At 40.1% G+C, this 23695-nt stretch overlaps 1 long non-coding RNA gene across 3 annotated transcripts in view; it reads left to right on the top strand.

Moving 5' to 3' along the window:
* LOC127493011 (uncharacterized) overlaps positions 1–23695 on the top strand; it is a 168068-nt gene that overhangs the window by 47360 nt on the left and 97013 nt on the right. Inside the window, exons 1-3 of one of the 3 annotated variants that reach the window (XR_007922896.2) lie at positions 13232–13357; positions 15775–15878; positions 15994–16131. The exons of 1 other annotated variant lie outside the window; for it this stretch is intronic. This is a non-coding gene — a long non-coding RNA (uncharacterized lncRNA). Of the gene's footprint in view, positions 1–13231; positions 13358–15774; positions 15879–15993; positions 16132–23695 lie in introns of those variants that run through there. One more of the 3 variants, XR_011388637.1, reaches the window with a different exon arrangement.

Below are 23695 nucleotides of genomic sequence, written 5' to 3'. Positions count from 1 at the left end.
ATAATGGTTTTTCAAATACTAACATTTAAATAAAACAAAAAATAGAAGTGCAACACTGATGAAAGAAAAGTATACATTTTGTATTTCCCATAACAATTTCTAATTTTACTCTGTCTCTTCCTTAGCTAATTACCAAATACAGAACAATAAGGTTGGAAATAATGAGCTCGTTACTATGGGGTTTCACAGTTAGCAATCATGAGGCCGTTCCCTACTTTAGAGGTTAAATAGTTTGTGAGCTGCTTGTTGTTAGGGATCAATCACATCATGCTTTGCCGGGAGGCGCAGTAGGGGTGGTGTTGGAAGGTGTGCCCTTTCTGGGATCAATGGGTTAAAAAATGTCTGCTACTACCTTAGACCTTTGTGGTTTTGTAGTTCTACTCTGAGGTGTATCCTTCAATAAATATCTCTAAGTGTATAGGTTTTTCTTTATTTCTCTAGGGTAAACACACCAAGGAGTGTGATGCATCGATCATATGGGAAGTGGATAGGAACTTTCTTTCTCCTTCTCAAACTGAAACATGCTGTACATATATAATGTATACACTGTTCCAGCTTGATGAATTTGGAAATAAGCTTACACTCATAAAAATAAATCAACACAATGCCATTAACATATCTATCACTCCAAAAGTTTCCTTCTGCTTTCCTGATTATTTCCTGTGCATGGTATGAAAGCTCAAAATATGACCATCTCTCCTAAAATAATTATAATTGGGCTATACAATATTGCCAACTGTAGGCACTTTACTGTACAGTACATCTCTAGGACTTATTCATCTGTATAACTAACATTTTGTACCATTTGACCAGTATCTCCCAATATTCCCCCTTTCCCAGTCCCTGACAACCAACAATCTTTTCATGAATTTAACTATTTTAAGAATCCTCATTTAAGTAGGATAATGTAGTATTTGTCCTTCTGTGCCTGGCTTAGTTCACACAGAATGTCTTTGAAGTTCATCTGTGTTTTCAAAAATAGCAGATTTCCTTTGTTTTTAAGGCTAATGATCTTCCATTGTATGTTTGTGTCACATTTGTTTATTCAAATGTCAGTGGATAGGCACTTAGGTTGATTCTACACCTTGGCTATTGTGAATAATACTGCAGTGAAAAATGGGAGTATAATTATCTCTGACATAATGATTTTAATTATTTTGGTTATATATCTCTAAGAAGGGGGATTGCTGGATCATATGTTAATCATATTTTCAATTTTTTAGGAATTTTTCCTGTTTTTCTTACTGTTTACACCAATTTGCATTCTCACCTACCTTGTATAGGGTTCCCTTTTCTCTAAATACTCTCCAGCACTTGCTACCTTTTAGTTTGTTCATTAATAGCCATCCTATTAAGTGACAACTCATGTGGCTTTGATTTACATTTCCCTCTTGATTAGTGATGTTCAATGTCTTTTCATATACTTGTTGGTCACTCAATGTCTTCTTTAGAGAAATATCTATCCAGAGTTGTTTGGTTGGTTGCTAATGAATTATAGGATTAATATTGTTAGGATGTTCATACTACCTAAAATGATCTACAGATTGAATGCAACCCCTATCAAAACCCCAGTCCCAAAAATAGGCATATAAGTTAATGAAACAGAATAGAGACCCCAGAAATAAATCCGCATATATTATCAACTGATCTTTAACAAGGGTGACAAGAATACATAAGGAGAAAATTATAGTCTTTATAATAAATTATGTTAGAGAAACTGGATATTCATAGTCAAAAGAATGCAGTTGGATTCTATTTTTTATACCATATACAAAAATCAATTCAAAATTTACTAAATGCTTGAACAAAAGACATGAAATCATAAGGAGAAAACAAAAAAAGCATCTTGAAATCAGCCTTGCAAACATTTTTTGGATCTTTTAAGGATTTATATATTCATTAATTTGAAAGGAAAGCGAGTGAGAGAGAGAGAAATTCTTCCACCACTGGTTCATTTCCCAAATGGCCACAAGAGCTGGGCCATGGCAAGGCTGTAGCCAGGATACACGAACTCCACCCAGGTCTCCCACATGTACTCAAGTACTTAAGCCCTCATTGTTGCTACCTAGGCACATTAGCAGGGACCTGGATGGGAAGCAGTGTGGCCAGGACTGGAACCAGAATTCCAATATGGGATTCAGGCATCTCAGTGGGTTAACCTGCTGTACCACAGCACCCACCATGCTTTCTTGAATTTAAGAACATAGGAAACAAAAACAAAAATAGACAGATGGAATTGCATCAAACTAAAAAGCTTCTTCAAACCAAAGGAAACAAAATGAACAGAATAGAAGAAAATACTTGCAAACCCTGTATTTGAAAAATTTCTAATATGCAAAATATATGAGGAACTCCTGTAACTCAATTATATAGGGTTAACGCCTTGGTCTGAAGCTCCGGCATCCCATATGAGTGCTGGTTCAAGACCTGGCTGTTCCACTTCTGATCCAGCTCTCTGCTATGGCCTGGGAAAGCAGTAGGAGATGGCCCAAGGCCTTGGGCCCCTGCACCCGCATGGGAGACCCAGAAGAAACTCCTGGCTCCTGGCTTCGGATTGGCACAGCTCTGGCCATTGTGGCCAACTGGGGAGTGAATCATCGGATGGAAGACTGTCTCTCTCACCGCTCCTCTAACTCTTTCAAATAAATAAATAAATCTAAAAAAAAAAAAAAAAAATGAAAGCAATTGTGTCCGGCGCCGCGGCTCACTAGACTAATCTTCCGCCTGCGCCGCTGGCACACTGGGTTCTAGTCCCGGTCAGGGCACTGGATTCTGTCCCGGTCACTCCTCTTCCTGTCCAGCTCTCTGCTGTGGCCCAGGAGTGCAGCGGAGGATGGCCTAAGTGCTTGGGCCCTGCACCCGCATTGGAGACCAGGAGAAGCACCTGGCTCCTGGCTTCGGATCAGTGGGGTGCGCCGGCCGCAGAGGCCATTGTGGAGTGAACCAACGGGAAAAGAAGATCTTTCTCTCTGTCTCTCTCTCTCACTGTCCACTCTGCCTGTCAAAAAAAAAAAAAAAAAAAAAGAAAGCAATTTTTTTTCTCATACAGAAAAATAAGTAATTTTATATAGTTTTCTGTTGAAGGGCTTTTCAGGAAAGACCATATAAACTAATGTAAGTAGTCTCATTTAATAGAGCAGGATTTGCTACTCACTATAAACATTCTGTTGCAAGTAAATGGCAAATAATCATAAATTTATGTTGCTGTTTTCTTAGAGTATGTGTAGATAAAGCTGAGCTTGGTTTCTAAGTTATCAGTGTCACCAAATCCAACAATGCTTTAAAGTCTTATGCTGTGAAAATTAAATGTTTCTCCTATAGTTTAGCTTCCTTTCATGCTACAAGCTGAGTTCATTTCAAGAAAAACAACAACATATGAAGATAAACGTAAAAATCTCAGTTCTTTCTTTTGTCCTCCTGGAGGTTTTGTTTTCTGCCTCTTTTTTTTTTTTTTCCTATAAACAGCAGAAACAAACAAGTTTGAGGCCAGTGGTTTGTGACTGTGCCTTGTTTAGCTAACTGATATAAAATACCACTTGGTTGGGCCATTACAGATTGTATACCTAGATAGAAACAAAAAAAATCTTGTCTCATGTTATTTTATTTTATTTTGTTTATTAAGGTATCCAAACTTCATGCATTTTATAAATACAAATTTGGAACATAGTTATTCTTCCAAGAAGCACAATTAATTCTTAAATAGATGACCTGATTTTAACCATTCATCAGATGTTCAAAACATTTACTTTTTCATTATCATTCAGTCATTGAAGATATTAACCTAATATTGCTGAAGACTTAGATATTAAGTTTTTTGTGTGATAGTAACACTAATAATTGTATTTATACAATAGTGAAAATGTAGGGAGAGAATATAGGAAAAAATATGTACTGTGTATTTCCCAATCCAGTTGTACTCTCTGCCTTTCTGAGTTCAGCTCTCTTCCCAGGGTGGCTAACCTCTGTGAGCTCCATATCTACAGATTTCCTTATGCTCTGTTTTCTATTGGGTTGGACCAATAGGAAGCAGTATCAGGAGACTAGAAAGCTCTAGTTTCCTTTCTCCCTCTCTGCCAAGCTTGGTATGGCAGTGGCTGCATTTCCTAGGAATACTAAAGACCCTCCCTCACAGCTATGGCTCTTTAAAGAGACTGTTAACCTTCAGGCTGGGTGACAATAGTTCTTAGGTTCTGGTGTCAGTGATCACGCTCCCCACACTTGAAAATCATCCCTTTATTAACTTATGTTACCGTTTCCAGTTGCTAAGGTCACTTATCTTGTGTTAGGATATTGACTCATGCAATAGGAGGATGGCTGTATTTTAATACAATAATATGATTGAATATTTTATAATTTTTAAATATATTTTTATGAATGCTTCCTATTATGAAAAAATTCTCAGAATAGGTAAACATATAAAATGATAGCAAGAGCATGGCTTAATTTTGAAATGAAGAAGTATATATGTATATAAGCAAAAATGTTTTCAAAAAAATTAGAAGGAGGGGCAGGCCTTTGCCAGACACTACACCTGCTGGCACCTTGATCTTGGATTTCTCAGCCTCTGGAACTGTGTGAAATAAATTTCTTTTGTTTATAAGACACCCAGTCTGTGATATTTTGTTTTAGCATCCCAAATGGACAAAGACACAGACAGAGGATAATTGAATGTTGTTCAGAAAAACTTTTGGAGTTTCTCCAGCTCAGTGTCACTCACTGCTCTATCTCTAATTCAAATTTTCAAATTGTGTTTCAGTGAAATAGATATTCCTTCACAAAAGTAAAAATGAAACCAGTTGAATAAAAACTCTCCCATCCCACCACACTAATCCCATTCTTCTGGTACAACCACTACTAAGAAATAGTTTGATGTATATTGTTCAACAGATTTTTTTGTAGGCATATGTGTGTGTGTGTGTGTCTTTTAACACAGATTAATGCATGCTACTTATGTAACCCAGGTTTAAAAAATTTTTGTTTAAATGATAGACATCTTTTCTTATCTGATTATATGACTCTACTTCATATACCCCCCATCAAACTTCTTTATTTGTCATTATAAAGTGCCAAAACATGCATAAGCATATTTTTGTTATAAAAGCTCTTTCAGTTTTCACTACTATATGCAGAACATACATGAGGGGAGATCATGTCATCAAAGACTCCACCATAGACCTTGTTTTTCCTCCTTTCTCTACTTGCCTGCCCATGCTACCTGCCTTTATTATAAATGACACTCCAGCACAACAGGCAAGTATAAATACATGGGATGACTAACCCTGTGTAAGGTGGATTTCCAGGCATAAACAATTCATTATTCAAGTTGAATCTCACTGGAGTTCCAAATTATTCTGTTTAATGGTACCAATATATAGCTTTCTATGGAGCAATGTGTGAGCTGCTTCACTTGCTGCCATTTTCTCACTCACTTATTTTGCTCCTCAAAATTGGCTCTCAAATAACCATACCCAGGCCAGAGAACACTCTTTAGTTAGAACCTCTAACTGTTGAAAGGGCATGACACTCTGCACCTCTCCTCCACTGTGTAATTAAGAATAAAGAAAATATAAACCACTAAATAAATATTGCATTTTGTTGAATTTTTTCAAGTTTTCAGTAACTTTTTTTTAATTTTTCTATTTATTTTCATTTCTAAAGAAATACCCACTTCTCTTTTTTTGACAGGCAGAGTGGACAGTGAGAGAGAAACAGAGAGAAAGGTCTTCCTTTTGCCATTGGTTCACCCTCCAATGGCTGCCGCGGCCGGCGCACTGCAGCCAGTGCATTGCTGATCCGAAGCCAGGAGTCAGGTGCTTCTCCTGGTCTCCCGTGCCGGTGCAGGGCCCAAGCACTTGGGCCATCCTCCACTGCACTCCCGGGCCACAGCAGAGAGCTGGCCTGGAAGAGGGGCAACCGGGACAGAATCCGGCGCCCTGACTGGGACTAGAACCCGGGGTACTGGTGCCACAGGCAGAGGATTAGCCTATTGAGCTGCGGCGCCAGCCAAGAAATACCCACTTTTATATATGTTTGTATTAATGATGTGTTTTCTTAGATTTATTTATTTATTCAAAAGACAGAGGGGGAAGAGAAAGAGAGACAGAGACAGAGACAGAGAATGAGATCTTCCATCTTCTGGTTCGCTCCTCAAATGCTCACAATAGCTGGGGTTGAATCAGTGCAAAGCCAGGCGCTCAGAACTCCATCTAGGTTCCCATGTGGGTGAAAATGAACTCAAGTACTTGAGCCATCATCTGCTGCTTCTTAGGTACATTTGCAGGAAGCTGTACAGGAAGGGCAGGCAAGACTTGATCGCAGTTACTTCACTATGAATGCAGCCATCCCAAGTAGCAGCTTCACCTGATACACCAAAACACCTACCTTGTCTTACTTTCTTTAAAGAAATCTCCATCAGTCGTGTAAACTTTAGACTCAGTAAAAGGTGGATATGTGTCTAACATTTTTTCTTGTATCTTATTTTATATTTTCAGATTTCCTGATTATTTAATAAAATCTTCAAAAAGGAAAAGAGAAGTCTTTTGCCTCTGAACTACTCATCCTGCTATGCTGTTCTATTCCAGTTCTAGGTTTATACCACTCTCTTCATGACTCATTCTTATTTTGGTATTTTATTCTTATTCTTATCTTATTCTCTTGAGTTCCCAACTTTCTAGTTCCTCTGCAAAAGCATCTTTCATGAAAACTTTCCTTCTACCTGTCCCTATTCCTGGCCTTGCTTGACTTCTCTAACACTTTTTTGCACCCAGATCCTCTGTTGGCTTCTTGTTGATACCACATCCCTCAACTTACAGGGATGGCCTAGATGCCTGGGATAGGATCTCCTTGACCCCAACTCTCTGCCTTATTATCCACTGCTGAGTATTCCTCTCATCCTCAGTCTTACCCACTCCAATCTTGAAGATTTTTATGTGATCTTTCCATGTCTGATCTGACACTGGGATGAATTCAAGGATCTTATTACAAATAGTGACTATAATAGAAAAAATTACTTGCCTCTATCCTGCCCCCACTGTTTTTCACAAATCTATTTTCTGCTTTCTCAAGCTCTAAACCTGGAGTCCACTTTGCTATGACCTTCTCTTTAGCTTCCAACATCCAGACTTGTCTTGCCAATTCTGCAATTTTCTTCCCATGTGATTTTATTTCCATTCCTTTCACTTAGTTCAAACCTTTACTGCCAACAATATAATGATTTTTTTTTATTATAAATGTATCTGGACCAGGCTCTGCACTAAGGGTTTTACTTATATATTTCACGTCATTGTCACTAAACCATGATGAGAAAAATACTGTCATTATTCACTTTGGAGTGGGTAGGAAATTGAAATTTGATGAACTTGCCAAAGGTCTTTTGACTCATAAAAATGTAAAGTCAAACATCAAGTTCAAGATTTTCTGCAGGAGTATTCTGTGAATCACTCTACTACTAATTTTGTCTTTGTCAACTATCACTTCCATATTTCTATATTTTAACATTTCAATGGTTCTCCATTGTCTGCAGAATAAAAGCCAACTCTGTTACTTTAACCCTGGATCCAAAGTCTATGTGTATTCATGCACTTATCACTCATGTCCTCCTCCTTTATCTACTTGTATGAAATTCCCATTCATCCCTCAATACATTTTTAGTTTCTGCCTTCTCAACAATTTTGCCAAGTCCCAAACCCACAACTATTTCTTCAATTCCTGAACAATAATTGCCTTATATCACTTTGTTTCGTAATTTATTTTTGCTTTTTCAGGTAAGTTATTGACAGAATAGTCTTGCAGAATATCTTTTTTTTTTTTTTTAGAATTTATTTTATTTATTTGAAAGACAGAGTTACAGAGAGAGGTAGAGACAGAGAGAGAGCTCTTCCATCCGCTGGTTTACTCCCCAGATGGCCGCAACAGCTGGAGCTGCGCAGATCCAAAGCCAGGAGCAGGAGCTTCCTCATGGTCTCCCACATGGGTGCAGGGGCCCAAGGACTTGGGCTATCTTCTACTGCCTTCCCAGGCCATAGCAGAGAGCTGAATCGGAAGAGGAGCAGCTGGGATTAGAACCGGTGCTCATATGGGATGCCGGCGCTTCAGGCCAGGACTTTAACCCACCGCACCACAGCACTGGCCCCAGAATATCATGAATTTGATGTTTGACTCTGCAGTTTAGCCCCATTCAGCTTTGCGGTTCAGCTGATCTCATGCATTCATGACTGAGCTTACTTGTTCATCTGCAATCAGATTGAGTATCACTGGGACCCAGTTGTTCTGGGATGGCTGCAATTCTATGCTGGCAATGGTCTGGTCATCAGCTGGGATGATAGAGGTAACTGGGCCACATGTTTCCATCTATAGCAGAAAATACCAGTTTGCTTTCATAGCATCTGGACAGGATTAACACAAGACTTCTTGAAGCCTAAGCTCAGACATGTTATAAAATTCACTTCCTTTTCATTCTGTTGTATAAAACAAATCACAAATCAAGCTCAAACTCAGGAGATAGGGAAATAACCAGGATTTTTTACTGTGAAGTCACATTTGCAAAGAGTATGACTATCTAGAGGCATAAACCTCTCTCTCTGGTACAGGGAGATCAATTAATTTGGTCAAGTTTATGGTTTGTAAGTGACAGACATGGATTGGAACTCCACCATGTATGTCTATCTGATACTAAATCATCTGTTCTATCTTACACTATGACTATACTATTTCAACTCTTCTATCTTCCTCAATTAAGATGAGCATATTATTAATTTTAATTGGAAGGAAGCTTTACTGGTAGAAATGTCATAGAAAAGAAAAAAATTCCCTAAGCATCTCCTTCCATTTATCATTCTTCTGGAAATCACAATCTGCCCAGAGTATGACATGTATTATCCCTCAAAGGAAATTAAAATGAACATTCTAATCAGCTGTGGTTCATGCTGCAGAAAATTCTGCATTATCTGTGACAAAGATATGCCCCTCCTTTTGCTAAGCATGGTTCTGGGTCTCGCCCTACCCCTGGTATCATTCATCTAGTTCTGGTTGGCACTGGCCCATGGCTGCATTCCCAGAATCACTACATTCCCAGGCCAACCATTCCTCTACTTCACATTATGTCTACTTCAGTGAATCAGGAAGGATTCTTAGAGAAAAGAAAACAAATACAGGCTGTATAAATAGAGTGTATTGTATGGTTGAGAATGAAGCAATGTTAGAGAAAGTCTAAAATTTTGCAAAGCAATAGCAATTATAAAGTTTTAAACATAACTGTAGGTAATCATCATACATAATATGAAAGGAAAAGATACTACAAGAAAGACTTAGGGGAAGACAGAGGTGGCTATCAGTGTGTACCTAAGGGCAAGAAGAGGGCCCTTAGAAAATTCATGTGATTTCTCTACTTACTTTGCTGTTTAACCACATTGCTTTTTATTGTCTCTTCTGTTTCAAGCCAGGAGTTCTCTGATCCAGCTCTCCTCAAATTTGACTGTACATGAAAGTCAACAGAAGAGCTTGTTAAAATGCAGATTCTAATGCCATGGCTGTACCATGAGTCTGAGACTTTAGATTATGACAGGCTCCCAAGTTATGTCCATGCTGCTGATTTGGAATCCCTGTTTGTATAGGAAAGCTCTTGTCTATAAACACAGCATTAGGGGAAATGGGTAGGTGAGAGGAATAAGATCTAGTATCTTAGAAACTGAAGTTAAAAAGAATATTTAGGCCGGCGCCACTGCTCAGTAGGCTAATCCTCCGCCTTGCGGCGCCGGCACACCGGGTTCTAGTCCCGGTCGGGGCACCGGATTCTGTCCCAGTTGTCCCTCTTCTAGGCCAGCTCTCTGCTGTGGCCAGGGAGTGCAGTGGAGGATGGCCCAGGTGCTTGGGCCCTGCACCCCATGGGAAACCAGGATAAGTACCTGGCTCCTGCCATCGGATCAGTGCGGTGCACCAGCTGCAGCGCACCAACCGCGGCGGCCATTGGAGGGTGAACCAACGGCAAAGGAAGACCTTTCTCTCTGTCTCTCTCTCTCACTGTCCACTCTGCCTGTCAAAAAAAAAAAAAAAAAAAGAATATTTACTCACTTTGCATTTTTAAAAGTCTTTAGCTTTGGAGTATGACACGCAATATCAGACTGATATCAGAGAACTATTATGCTTGCCTTTTTAAAATAAAATTTTGTTTATTCTGCTGACTACTGGGATTTGAGACTAGCTAGTTCCTCAAATGTTTTCTGTATTTATGTAACTGAAAATGAATTTAGGCTTCTACTTTCAGAATCCAATAAGATTCTTTTTTCTGTTACAGGTGAATTAGTGAAGGCACAAACATAATCAATTTCATTTAGCTTGCAGGGGTGTAAATATGTCATCTAAATGAAAATTGTAGCTTTTAGCGCAAAAATGATCAACACAATTTTAGAGTTTGTTTTTGTAAAAGCAGTAATAAGTTCACTCTAACTAGGAGAAGCCTGACCTAAGAAAATGCAAGACAAGAACATAAATTTGCTGCTTCTCTTTTTGAAGCTTCTGACAAAAAAAAAAAAATTCCCAAATAAGATCTCTAAAATAAAGCAATACATTCATTAGTGACAAAATAAAAGGCCTTTATTCTTCTCATTTCCCAGTTTGGAAAAGCAAGGCACAGAGAAGTTAATCAATTTGTTCAAGATCGATGTATTCATGAGCTCCAGAGGAACCCTGTGAGTGAGAGTCAGCCCAGCCACACTGAGGCAGTCTTCCTTGCTCTCTCTCACCAGGCTCCTGCTGGCCTAGAGACCATCCAACTTGGCTTCCCAGCCTCCTGGACTTGTCTTCACACATGCCGTTGACCTCTTGATGATTATATCTTTTATCATTGCACTGATATGCTGGAATTTTCCCAAGCAGTTTCTAATTTAGTGTGTCAGTAAATGTTAAAAGTAATTGTTCGGCCGGCGCCGCGGCTCACTAGGCTAATCCTCAGCCTAGCGGCGCCGGCACACCGGGTTCTAGTCCCAGTTGGGGCGCCGGATTCTGTTCCGGTTGCCCCTCTTCCAGGCCAGCTCTCTGCTGTGGCCAGGGAGTGCAGTGGAGGATGGCCCAGGTGCTTGGGCCCTGCACCCCATGGGAGACCAGGAAAAGCACCTGGCTCCTGGCTCCTGCCATCAGATCAGCGCGGTGCGCCGGCCGCGGCGGCCATTGGAGGGTGAACCAACGGCAAAGGAAGACCTTTCTCTCTGTCTCTCTCTCTCACTGTCCACTCTGCCTGTCAAAAAAAAAAAAAAAAAGTAATTGTTCTATTTTTCATCAATGCCTTTGCACAGATTCACTGGTATTCATATTAAACTTCATTTGCTGCTTCTGCAGTCCCCAACATCAGTAATGCATGTTTGAGAAATCCTGTCCTGAGACTCTGGCTTCCTTTCCTTGGCCTTCCCAACCCCAGCTCACTGACACATATTGTCACCACTCACAGAACTGTGCTACTCAGAAAGTCACAGAGGAAAAGAAAGGGAAATGACCTGTTTTGGAAAACACTGGTCCATGTTCAACAGAAGCAGTTTCTCTTTCACAACCAGGATGATCAATAATTCACAGTCTAAATCAGGACACCTTCAAAAACGAAGGAGTAAGATTGAAATCACGCTAAAACAAAAGGCATAAATTAGGATTGGTTAGGGATACTATAACATATGGCCACCCTATCAGAGGCTTGCACTGATCTCTATGTGGGCGCCTCTAAGACTTAATTGGAAAAGGTCTTGAATGCTGCAGAGTTTTGCGGACCCTGTGCAGTAATCTAAGCATAAAAAGTTTGAAGCCCCTGTTGAAGTTCCACTACATTATAACCTTCAGTTATCAATAGATTTTTATAACTTTTTAAGAACTTAAATGATTCTGAATGCATGTCGAAATAAACACAAAGAAACAGAGCAATGGAAAAGGTAGAGTTTATTTCAAGCTTAATTGTTTTATTCTTGCTTCCAGTTCATTTCAAACCCGTTACTGGTTGTAAAACATTTTGTGTCTGCTGAGCACTTACATCAGAAACCAATGGTGGTTAAGAAGAGAAAAAAAACTCTTAAAGAATGGAAGTGCAGAACTAAAGGTAATGAAATACAAACTCCACTTCCATTCATTAAGGGTGAAGCTTGTGTTTAATTTAAAAAGGAAAACAAGGTTAAGAAGTGATTAAATTGTGCTATCTAGAAAAATGTAAAAATGCTTTTATTTTACAACGCATTTTAAAACACAGAAGTCTTTTGCAGATTGTCATCTAATCCCTTCCTAGGCAAGTACAACAACATAGTAAAATGGGGTTTTGTACATCTTAAGCTGCCTTATAGGCACTACTTCTAACATATTTTCCCATCTGTTGTTCCACAACTCCAATCTTTATCTCCAATAATCTGCTAAGTCTTAGTTTCCTTGAATTCAATTATAGCTCCTGTTATCTTTTGCAAGCTCTTTCCTGAATATGTAACTCTACAATATAGAAACCCATAAAGAAAGTCTAAGATCTTTAACTCTATTTACAAATCCCTGAATCATCTGTGTCCCGAGCCTCATGACTGAGCAAATAATATGCTCACATTTATTAAATGATTATGAAAAAGACATGACAAAGCCATTCTCTAAAGGAATTTACTCTCTCTGAACAAGTAGTGTTGAGATGGACTGAGACTTTCCAAGAACTGGTTTACAAATAATTTTTATGCCTGTTTTGTGAAGCAAGGTGGAAATGGGCGAAGCAAACAAGAAGAACAGAGAGTACAGAAAGTGTTTTGGTCTAGAAACAAGGTGGAGGAACCAGATCCCGAAGTGTTTGAAGAGCTGAAAACTGAAAAGGAGTACATCAGAAGTGAAGGGAGAACAAGACTAGAACTTGCAGAACTATTTTTAAATCTCTTGCAATTTGTGAGAGCTCATTCCATCAAAAGAAGGCTTATGTTTTGTGCCACAGATAAAGACCCTGGACTCAGTAATTCTCAATCCTGGCTGCAGATTAAAACCACAGGTGACTTACAAAATGTGAATTATCCCTGGACTCATTCCAATGTTCTGATTTGACTGGTCTCAGATAGGGATCAAAAATGCAATGTGTAAAAACTCCCTCTACCAAGGTGACTCTTGTGAAAATTAAATGAGATTACCCAAGTGGATGCACTTTGCACAGGGCTCTCTAAAGGTTGACTGTTATTGATAGGATTACTGAATCAATAGCCACTGCATTTCAAAGCAAAAGGGAGAAAGAGCACATTTATGAACTACACTAGGGCTTCAGCTCAGTTCGGAAGATGTCTTTGAACTGAATCTCAAAGCCCAGGTTAAGTCAAGAATAGGGTCATGCAGCCTGCCCAGGAGAAGGAAGAGCAGAGACAGAGGCATAAGGGTAAGAAAAAAGATATTCTGTGTTGGGTACATTTTCTACTTAATTAAACAATCACTTACTGCTTACTTAATCCAGCCTTTGCACTATCCTGTTCGTTGGGTGCATAAAGATGACTGAAAACAAATATACGGACTGTGGTAGACTGGATAAAACAAAGGCTCCTCTTGAGGGTGCTTCAAAGAGGGAGTTGGTAAATTTGAACTTCAGAGGCACCTTTAAGAACAAGCACTGGGCAGGAGCTTCCTATAGTCAAGTTCTTATACATCAGCTCATTCTGAGTCAAGGAGATGAATGTCAGGAAGAATGGATTTAAAGTTCCAGTATGATTAGCCTCACTGGAGGAAACTACATGTGCAGGGGTGGGATACAAACCCTCTCCTTGGCTGACTGCAAAGTACTTGGAAATGTGAAATGGCATCATCGCTATGGACTCCTCAAAGCAAATGCTAACAAATGAGAGAAAACCTATTTTTAAAGGCCAGTAAATATTGATCCCACTGAAATTTATAGAATATATTTAATGTATTAAAATTGGAACCTTTATGCAGATCTTCATATATGAAGTGGCCCAGTTCTCCCAAGGTGCAGTAGTTGTCTCAGGCATTTTGTGGAATGAGACATAAATTCACAAACACACTTACAGATTTATTGATATTGTAACTCCCCAGACATGCCTTTTTCCCTTAAAATTTTCATCTTACTGAAGAAGGAGATGTATGAATCAAGGTCATCCCCAGGAGAACCAAGGCAAGGACAAAGGATGTCCTAGGTGCTGAGGCTCTTTCATAAAGTGGTTGGGAGCTGTGAGAGGAAGCTGAAGACTCAAAGACCAGCAACAATGCATAGTAAACTGGCATGTAGTGGTTTGCAGCATGGTTCTGGAAATTGTTGCATCAGTATCACCTGGGAACTTGATAGAAATGCAAAATTTCAGCTCCCAGTCTCCATCTCAGGATACCCTGAATCAGAAACTCCAGGCTGGCGCTGTGACACAGCAGGTTAAAGCCCCAACGTGCAGAGCAGGCATCCTCTATGGGTGCCGGTTCTAGTCCTGGCTGTTCCTCTTCCAATCCAGCTCTCTGCTATGGCCTGGGAAAGCAGTAGAAGATGGTCTAAGTGCTTTGGCCCCTGCACCCACGTGGGAGACCGGGAAGAAACTCCAGGCTCCTGGCTTTGGATTGGAGCATGAAATCAAAATGCTAGGACTGATTTCTTTTGAGAACTTGATCACTGACTTACAGATCTGTCCTCTCACTGTGCCTTCACATGGACTTTCTACTGTGTGTCTGTCTCTGTGTCCTGGTTTCTTCTAATAAGGACACCAGTTATATTGGATTAGGGCCAACCCTGATCACCTCATTTTAATTTAGTTATCTCTTTAAAGACACTATCTCTAGATACAAGCACCTGACTGAGGTACTAGGGGTTAGGACTTCAGCATGCGAATTTTAGGGGGACACAGTTCAGTCCATGACAAAAACTTTTAATTAAGGGAAAAATATGTATCACATAAGACCACCTAACTCTGAATTTAGGCACAGGATTCTTGAAATCTCTTGCATGATTTGAATGTGTAGCCAGTAATAGAATAAGGCTATAGTGGGTAAGAGGACAAACAGTTGAGTGAATGTCAAGGTACATGGTCATCAGTGACCATATGCTACACAGTAAGCATGTAGACTCTACCAAGAATAGAGGTTATCATGAGGCACCAGAAACTAAATCATCGAAAATATGGCTTAGAGTAGTATATTTGGCCAATCCCTAAGGAAGGAATGGACAGGTTAAGAATTCAACTAATGCCAGCGCTGTGGTGCAATGGGTTAGTGTCCTGGCCTGAAGCGCCGGCATCCCATATGGGTGCCAGTTTGAGATCCTGACTGCTCCAATTCCGATCCAGCTCTCTGCTATGGTCTGGGAAGGCAGTAGAAGATGGCCCAAGTCCTTGGGCCCCTGCACCCATATGGGAGACCCCAAAGAAGCTCCTGGCTCCAGGCTTCGGATTGGCGCGGCACCGGCTGTTGTGACCAATTGGGGAGTGAACCATCAGATGGAAGACCTCTCCTTTCTCTCTGCCTCTCCTTCTCTCTATGTAACTCTGACTTTCAAGTAATAAATAAATCTTTAAGAAAAAGAATTCAATTATTAAAATTGTGGTACAGATGTGATCCAGTACTTAAGAAACCAGTATCAGAATGGGTGCAGAAGATAAGCACTCAGTTGTGATCCACACAGTTGATTTGACTCAGAGGACAGGTTTCTGACCAGGACTTCTCTGTCCAGTTGTCCCCAGGGCCAGAGGATTTAATGGCAAAGACCAGAGATGGTCATGAAGGAAATCAGTGGGTATCTGAGGATTTTAACAAGACGCCCTACATTTTAATACCTCAAACCCATCTCTTTACAATGTTTCATAGGAAAAGAAAACAAGACAAACAACAACCACAACAAAACCACCACCCTGAAGATATATTATGTGTGTGGACTTTGTGATGCTGTATGAAAAACTACACCATTCCTAGTGAGTTCCTGGACTTTATTTTCTGTGGTTGATAGGGAGCCTCACAGAGTGGTTGATTAAACTCCTAGCCGCCTTCATCAAAGCTGATAATCTCTGCTTTGTTCTTCCCTCACAGAGAGGAAGCCAATTGTGTTCAAACTGCGGTTATTAGCTCCGTTTCCAACCCAACACAAATTAAAGGACCGTTGTAAAGAAACAAATGGAATCTAGAAAGAACATACCATCTCTTTGAAAGCTCCTCACCACATCCACCCACCTGGCCTGGAGATAGAAGAATTACAGGGAGCCCAGCTGAGTAATAATGTTATTGATTGCCAACTAATCGGATTTTTCTTGAGTCTGGCAACAGTCAAGTGTTTACAAGACTTCTCTTTTCAAAACAACTCAAAAAATATTCCCAGCAGAGAAGCTAGAAACCAGAAAATCAATAACGCAGGAACTGCTACTAAGGATTTTCATCTACCCAGCAAGGAGGATATTTATTTATAGAAAAACTGGCCACTCCAGTTTAGTGTGGTAATAACATAGTACAGCTAGTTCAAAGAGTGGCATGGTTGAACACAGCCTTGTATTATGCCCACTGTAAATGGTCTCTACGAGGAAAAGCCTGTAATTTAGAGAGATTTGCCATGAATGGTAAAGCCTGGGTCATCGTAACAGATACTTTTTGCCAGCTCTATTTGTGGAGGAGATATGCAAAAAAGAAGGAAAAAGGTTAGCTTCAGGAAACCTAGAAGGGGAAAGTGAGCCTTATTTGCTTTACCTACCTGAAAGCTATCTCACTTATTTATCACAAAGGCACAGAATCCTAAAAACTGGAATGTATGTGTTTTACTTCCTAAAAAGTCATTTCCTTTCTGTCTTATTTACACATCATTCATTTTTATATATTCCTTTAACTCTGGGAAAAACCATGGACTCACTTCAGTTGCATTTTTTAAAGATTTATTTATTTGGAAAAGCAGAGTGACACAGATAGGAGGAGAGACAGAGAGGAAGAGATTCCCCATCTGCTGGCCAACTCCCCAAATGGCCACAATGGCCAGTGCTGGGGCAGGCCAAAACCAGGAGCCAGGAACTCCATCTGGGTTTCCCACTTGGGTGGCAGGGACAAAAGTGCTTGAACTGTCATCTGCTACTTTCTCAGACATATTAGTGGGAAAGTGGATCAGAAGCTGAGCAGTTGGAACTTGAAACATAACTCTGATAAGGAGTGTTGGCCTTGCAAGTGGCAGCCCAAATGCTGTGCCGCCTCTTCAGTTGCTTTTTCATATTAGTATTTATCAATGGTGGGAGTTGGAAACTGAGTCAAATTGTGAAACTCTTTTCCAGGGAAATCCTTAATACATGATCCTTATGTAGAATATCCAGTCTATTCTTACTATTGCTTACGGAAAAGCAATAGATATAGATTGTAGGCTTGTCTGCTTTAAAGTCTTCTCTGAAGATGCACACAGCAATATCAGCATTTATTAGAAATTTTATCACCATATAAATATTCTATCAGGAATTAGGGAATAGTGGGTCTAAACTAATCTTCATAAGCCTCTCTACATTGTCACTTCTAGTTACCATCAGCCAGCTGTTATGCTGTCCCAAGATGATATTTTCACAGTGGAACGCTGGTAAAGATTTAAAACTGGCTTTCCAAGGAAAATAGGCCTGATTTGTTTTGTTTGACAATTTCTGTGGTGTACATACTCCCACATGGCTCATTTCAAGCTATCAACATGAAATCCTTGAAAGCACAGTTTGTAAGAGAGACACCATAATGTACTATTTCCCAATTAAAGATACAACTGAAGTAAAAAAAAAAAAAAAGGAGAACACATACTAATACAATGCAATAAAACAGTAAGTGATGAGTTTTGAGTATGCCCTTGTTTTAAAATATTTAGGCAATTGTAAGCCTGAATATTTTATTTTTAATGGTTTTGTTTGTTACCCAGGTTGAAAAATTCCTGAAAATCTACAATTGGCTCACGTGAGAAGGTAGTTGCCAGTTCCAGCAAGGACTCTGCAAAATAAAGTCCAGATTTAGGGGTAAAAGGAGGACACAGACCCTCACCAGCAAATACATGGTACTGTGAAAAACCTGAGCCGCTTACAAACAGAGGGGAAACTGACCAATATACAATAGGGTTGAGGAAAAAATCCAAAAACAAATTTTCAGATGCCAGCCTGTAGGGCAGAGGTTGCCAACTAGTGGACTGAAAACTGAGGGATTTGAGGCCACTGGGCCAACCTGTGTGCTTTGCGTGGCAGAAATCAGTTGCTTCTGATTTTTTGGTCAAGATTTCTGAACTCCAGTTTACAACTGTCTGAACCATGTCCACTGTTTGTCCCATGGCTTTGTTTCACACATGTCCATAACCTATGGAGGCAGAGTGCCTATGAATCAGCACTTCAGTAAATACACCCTAGCATGAAATCTTGTGGCTTTCACTAACAGCTACATGCTGACGAATGCCACATTCATATCTCCAGCCTAGACTTCTCTCAACCATAGAATCCCATTTCTAGCAGCCATTCCTCATTTTCCCTTGAATGTCTAATAGGCAACTCAAACACAACATACTCACCACTGAACTGACCCCACCACATTCTTCACCAGTTTGGAAAATGGCTACTCCATCCTTCCAGTTTCCTGAGCCAAAATCAAAGCCACATATTTGACCCTCTTTCTCTCTATCACACATTCTGTTCATTCACAAATCCTGTCAGTTGTACCCTCAAAAATGCATCTCCAAAAGCTGACCTTTTTATCACCTTCAACTTCCATAGCAACAGTTTCCATAATCTCTCTCCCATGGTATCGTAGTAGGCTTCCTAAATGGTCCCTGTACCCCATTTAGGAAGCCTACTACGATTCTCACAGCAGCCATCATAAGCCTTCTATAACTTAATTTGACTTTTATATGTTTTGTAGAGATAAACCTTCACTCAGAGTCCACAGGCCTTTGCTTCTGCTGTTCCCTAAATGATGTTCCTTCCCCCAGAGAGCCCCAGGGAGCCCCTTGGCCCTTTTTGCCATCCAGTTGGCTTTCCCTAAGTGTCATCTTATGACAACCCTATTTAAAATACTAACTCCATCAAAATTCTCCTTTTCACTCTTTTCTCCATGCACTTACCACCTGCTGACAGAGTGTAAATTTTAATGTTTTTCTTCTCCTACATCTTTCTAAAGTCAGAGATGCCTGTCTGTCTTGTTCATTGCTTTATTCTCAGGAATACCTGGCATCATAGGAACTAAGTAATATCAATTGAAGCACTGGGTTTCAATGTGTCACCCCAAATTCATGTGTAGGAGGCTTAATTCTCAAATAATTTTTGGGAAGTGGGGCCTTTGGGGGACATATTTAGGTCTTTAGGGCTTGTTTTCATGAATGGATTAGTGTAAGGTCATCACAAAACACACCAAACACTGGTGTAAGGGAAAGGGTTTATTGGGGAAAACCCAGCAGACTGGAGGGAAGGGGCGAAGAAGGAAAAAAGAGTGAGAAGGAGAGTGTAGCAGAGAGAAGGAAAGAGAGTGAGAGAGGAAAGGAGCTAGTGAGGAGAGAAGACAAGAGGCTAGAGAGAGAAGAGTCGTGAGAGAGGGGGAGAGAGAGAAGCCAAGAGAGAGACAAGAGAGAGCAGAGAGGGAGAGAGCAAGAGAGAGAGAGAGGGGAGACAAGAGGAGCCGAGAGAGCGAGAGGAGAGAGCCATGTGTTCAGGAACAGGTCCTTTTGAAACTTTGCCGGAGGGCGGGCAGGGAAGTAGGAGCAGCGAATCCCATTAGAATGGGGGTGGAGCTTGACACCAGTGGTTGGGCCATCTGGCCACCTGGCTTCCAGCAATGACGGAGGGGTTAGAGCCTAGGATGGTGTCAAGGTGTAGATCGCGCCATGGATAAGACTGAGTCATTTTCCTAACAATTAGTGCAGGCTTGACAGAGGGAGTTTGGTCACTTTTTGCCTTTCTTCCTTCTGCCACATGAGAACAGTGTTCCTGCACACAGGTGGATGCAGCATGAAAGGTGCCATCTTGGAAGCAGAGAGCAGCCCTTACCAAATTCTAGTGCCTTGATCTTAGACATGCCAGCCTGTGAGAAGCAGAAAACAGACCATTTCACTTGGCATCTAGGACCTTGCCTCCCCAGTTTCCTACTTGAGAATCAGTGAAGGCCACGGAATTCTAGAAAGCTTTAGCTCTTCTGATGTGGAATAGGGGTGGGGGTAGACGAAGAGAGGCTGTGTGCTTTCCTAGAAAAAGGACTATTTTAAAGTGAGATAACTGCTGCTGCTGCTCCCAACTGTCATTATAATCTTGGATGTGTGGCTTTATCTTTCCAAGCCTCTCTCAGTTCTCCTTGCTTTGAATCCTGCTCCCCCTTTTATACAGTTGGCCTCTCTGGCATTTTTTTTCTTTTTTTTTTTTTAGCCATGATCACCTCTCCACTACCCTCTTTCTGTCTGTCTTTAGTCAAATCAGACTTAGCAATGATTTTGCTCACACTGCTCCCTCAGTCTGACGACAACAGCATGAACTCAACCACATCTTCTTTTCAGGTAAAACTGTCTTTGTGCTCTTATCCTATTTTACCCACTTCCCTTATAACTGTAAGATGTCACAGAAAAAGGTTTACAGAGGACACAGAGTTCAAGTCAGGACCATATGTCACAGCCATGTTGATTTGAATCAAACCCTTAAACTTTCTAAGCATCAGTTTCCTTAAATGAAAAATGGGACAGGCAGGAAGACACTATGTTTCTAGCAACAAACTGCCCAACTCATATTGCAGCTCTACTACTTTGAGTCCAATTCTTAGTATCATCCTTGATAGAAATACAGAATAATAGTACATACTTCAAAAGGTTGCTGTGGAGATTCATGAGGTGTGAAGCACTGATATGTGGCCTAGCACATTGCAGGCATCCAATCCAGATTAGTTATCATCATTAGTGTTATGGGGTTATTGAAAGGACACGTGAGTCTGTGAATATGTATTGGACAACTTCTGTTTGCCCCTCTAGATCCTCTTCTCAACTTCTGCACCTCACTTGTACCCTCATAAAGCTGAGCTAGAGGACTTGAATCAAAAGGCTTCTTTAATTTGGGGCTTCTCATTGGCCTAATGTAGGCTTCCTCCTTGGGAAAGCTCTATGGGTCATCTTTGCTCAATTAAAGGCCATGGCTCCTGTCAGATGGCTGCCTCCATAGCCTTCTCTACTCATTGAAAATGAGTAACCACTCTCCTCTCTTGGTAATGATTCGTTGCTATTATTGGCTCTGAGATACTGCACTATCTTGGTTTTCCTTTCCCCTGTTAGCTCCCTTGTAACTAGTCTGTTTATTTAAGCTCTACTCTGGTTGAGCATGTTAGCTGCTTCCTGTCTGAAACTCAATTGATAGAGTATACATCAGAGTACTTTGTAAAGTTAAAACATATGTCTTAGCCTACATGCTTATTTGTCCCTACATTCCCAGTAACTGGTAGTGGTGAGCATTTCTAAGCATTGCAGCAAACAAAAATCCTATTCTTGGTAAAAAAAAAAAAAAAATCTACCACTGACCAAATATATCCCTGGATATTGCATAGAAATCTCCAACTCAACTTGACTACTACGACCCTGTTCCTTCTCTATTGCTAAACACTGTTTTCCTGAATGCTGACTGCCCATATGAAAACTTCAGGACACTTTTACCCCCTCTTAGCATCTACTGTCCAACATGTGCAAAGGAAATAAGGATTCGCACAAAGAACAAGAAAGCTTGACAGACAAGGTGGCATTGATCTGGGTACCATTTTATTCCTCCTTCACTAAAATTTCCTCCATGATGTCTTCCAGAAACTTTCATCTGTTATCTGTCTAATCAAAAATTGCATCATTTGATAAAAGTCTTACAACTCATTTTTATCACCAGAGACCATAAAGGACAAATAAATAAATAACAACAAGGGTAAAGATGCTTTAGGGGAAATGTATATTTTATTCATTGTTTATCCTGAGCATTCAGTAGAGTTCTTGGAACATAGTAGATATTCAATAAATGTTTGTGGAGCGAATAAATAAGTGAGTGAATAAAAAAGAGAGTTGTACAAGTGATTAACTTTTTCTAAAAGATTATCTTTTTCTGAATCTTTTCCACCCAAAATTGAGAATAAGTCTTTTTTTAAAAATTATTTATCTATTTGAAAGGCAGAGTTATAGAGAGGAAGAGGCAGAGAAAAAGAGATGGAGAGAGAGGGAAGCAGAGGCAGAGGGAGAGAGAGAGAGAGGTCTTCCATCTGCTGGTTTACTCCCCAAGTGGTTGCAACAGGTGGAGCTGAGCAGATCAGAAGCCAGGAGCCAGGAGCTCCTTCCAGGTCTCTCACATGGATGCAGGGGCCCAAAGACTTGGGCCATCTTTCACTGCTTTCCCAGGCCATAAGCAGAGAACTGGATTGGAAGTGAAGCAGCCAGGATTCAAATAAGTACCCATATGGGATGCTGGCACTGCAGGTGGCAGCTTTACCTGCTATGTAGGCACAGGCCACAAGTCATTTTAAAAAGAATTGACTTTTTATAGAATTATACTTTTATTTTTTGTTAGACATACTTTTCCACGACTTTTATAAGAAGTATTAGAATTTATCGTCAACACCAATGGACAGAAATTATTACCAGATGCAAAGATCCAGTAGAGAACTGTGCCTGCCTACATTTGCTCCACCTGCAACCTCCCTTTGTCACTCTCAGCCTCAGGTCTCTGTCTGTGAGCTTCCTGGTTAAAGTCCCTTTGCTATTTTCACTTGTTTGTTTACAGTACAGTTTGTTTCCAGCTGTGAGCTGTAGTACAGTAACCCATTTAAAGGCCTATCATACTTCCTCCTAGAGATAATTGATGCTAATGGAGCATGAAACAATCTGTTGGAAAAACTGGTAGAGAGTTTCGGTTTCTTTTCATGGAAAATAAAACTTCCAAACTTGATCATGTGTGAAAATAATGTCAGCCATTTCACTGAAGGAACTGATTTTTAAGAAAATAACCTTTTGCCACAAAACTATCTGAATAGAAAGGGTAACTGAGCCAAGGGCACAAAACTGAGATGTATGTTTATTACTCCCTTTGTACAGTCCTAATGGGTTCATGAGGATTGACTATAATGAACAAACAATGGTTCTGATGAATGAATTTATTGGTTAATTCATAAAACATATGGCAAGCTTCCTCTGCCAGAAGTATTTGAGCAAAAGAAAAGCAAATGAGAAGCAAGAATAAATAAATTACATGATATAAAAACAATGTTTTTAAGTAGACAAGAAAGGTCAACTAACTAGGGTTTTATTGATCTGGAAAATAGGAAATCCCAGTTCTATTCTAGGCACATTTGCACAATGTAACCTCAAATTGGAGGTCAAGGCCATGTTTTTATTAAAACTCAACAGATGCTGGCACAAATTCTCACACCCTTCTGAATGTTATCACAGTTTTGTCCTATAAAGTTCAGGCTGCAAAATTAATGAATATGCTACACAAGGAGAAGCTACCATCTCCACGTTACTTTGCCTGGGTAGGCCTGTACTGTGTTGTCAAACAAATCCCAAACCGTAATGGTTTAACTTAACAGAAGTTTATCTCTGCTTTACACAAAGTATACTCCTAATCCAGGTGATTCTTTGGTCTTTCTTGACTTCCATTTTAGCACAAACTTTCAAGCTGATGGATCACTTCATAAGAGAGTAGGATGCTTCTCAAGGGTTATCTACCAACTATTAAATAATCCAGCCAAGAATTGCCACTTAGTATCTAAGTTCAAGAAGGGACATGGACTCATGTCCACAGAAATGCTA

The sequence above is a fragment of the Oryctolagus cuniculus genome, chromosome 5, assembly GCF_964237555.1.
Source record: "Oryctolagus cuniculus chromosome 5, mOryCun1.1, whole genome shotgun sequence".
NCBI lineage: Eukaryota > Metazoa > Chordata > Mammalia > Lagomorpha > Leporidae > Oryctolagus > Oryctolagus cuniculus.
The sequence above is the reverse complement of the archived record's forward strand: the minus strand, read 5'-3'. Positions and strand labels throughout refer to the sequence as shown.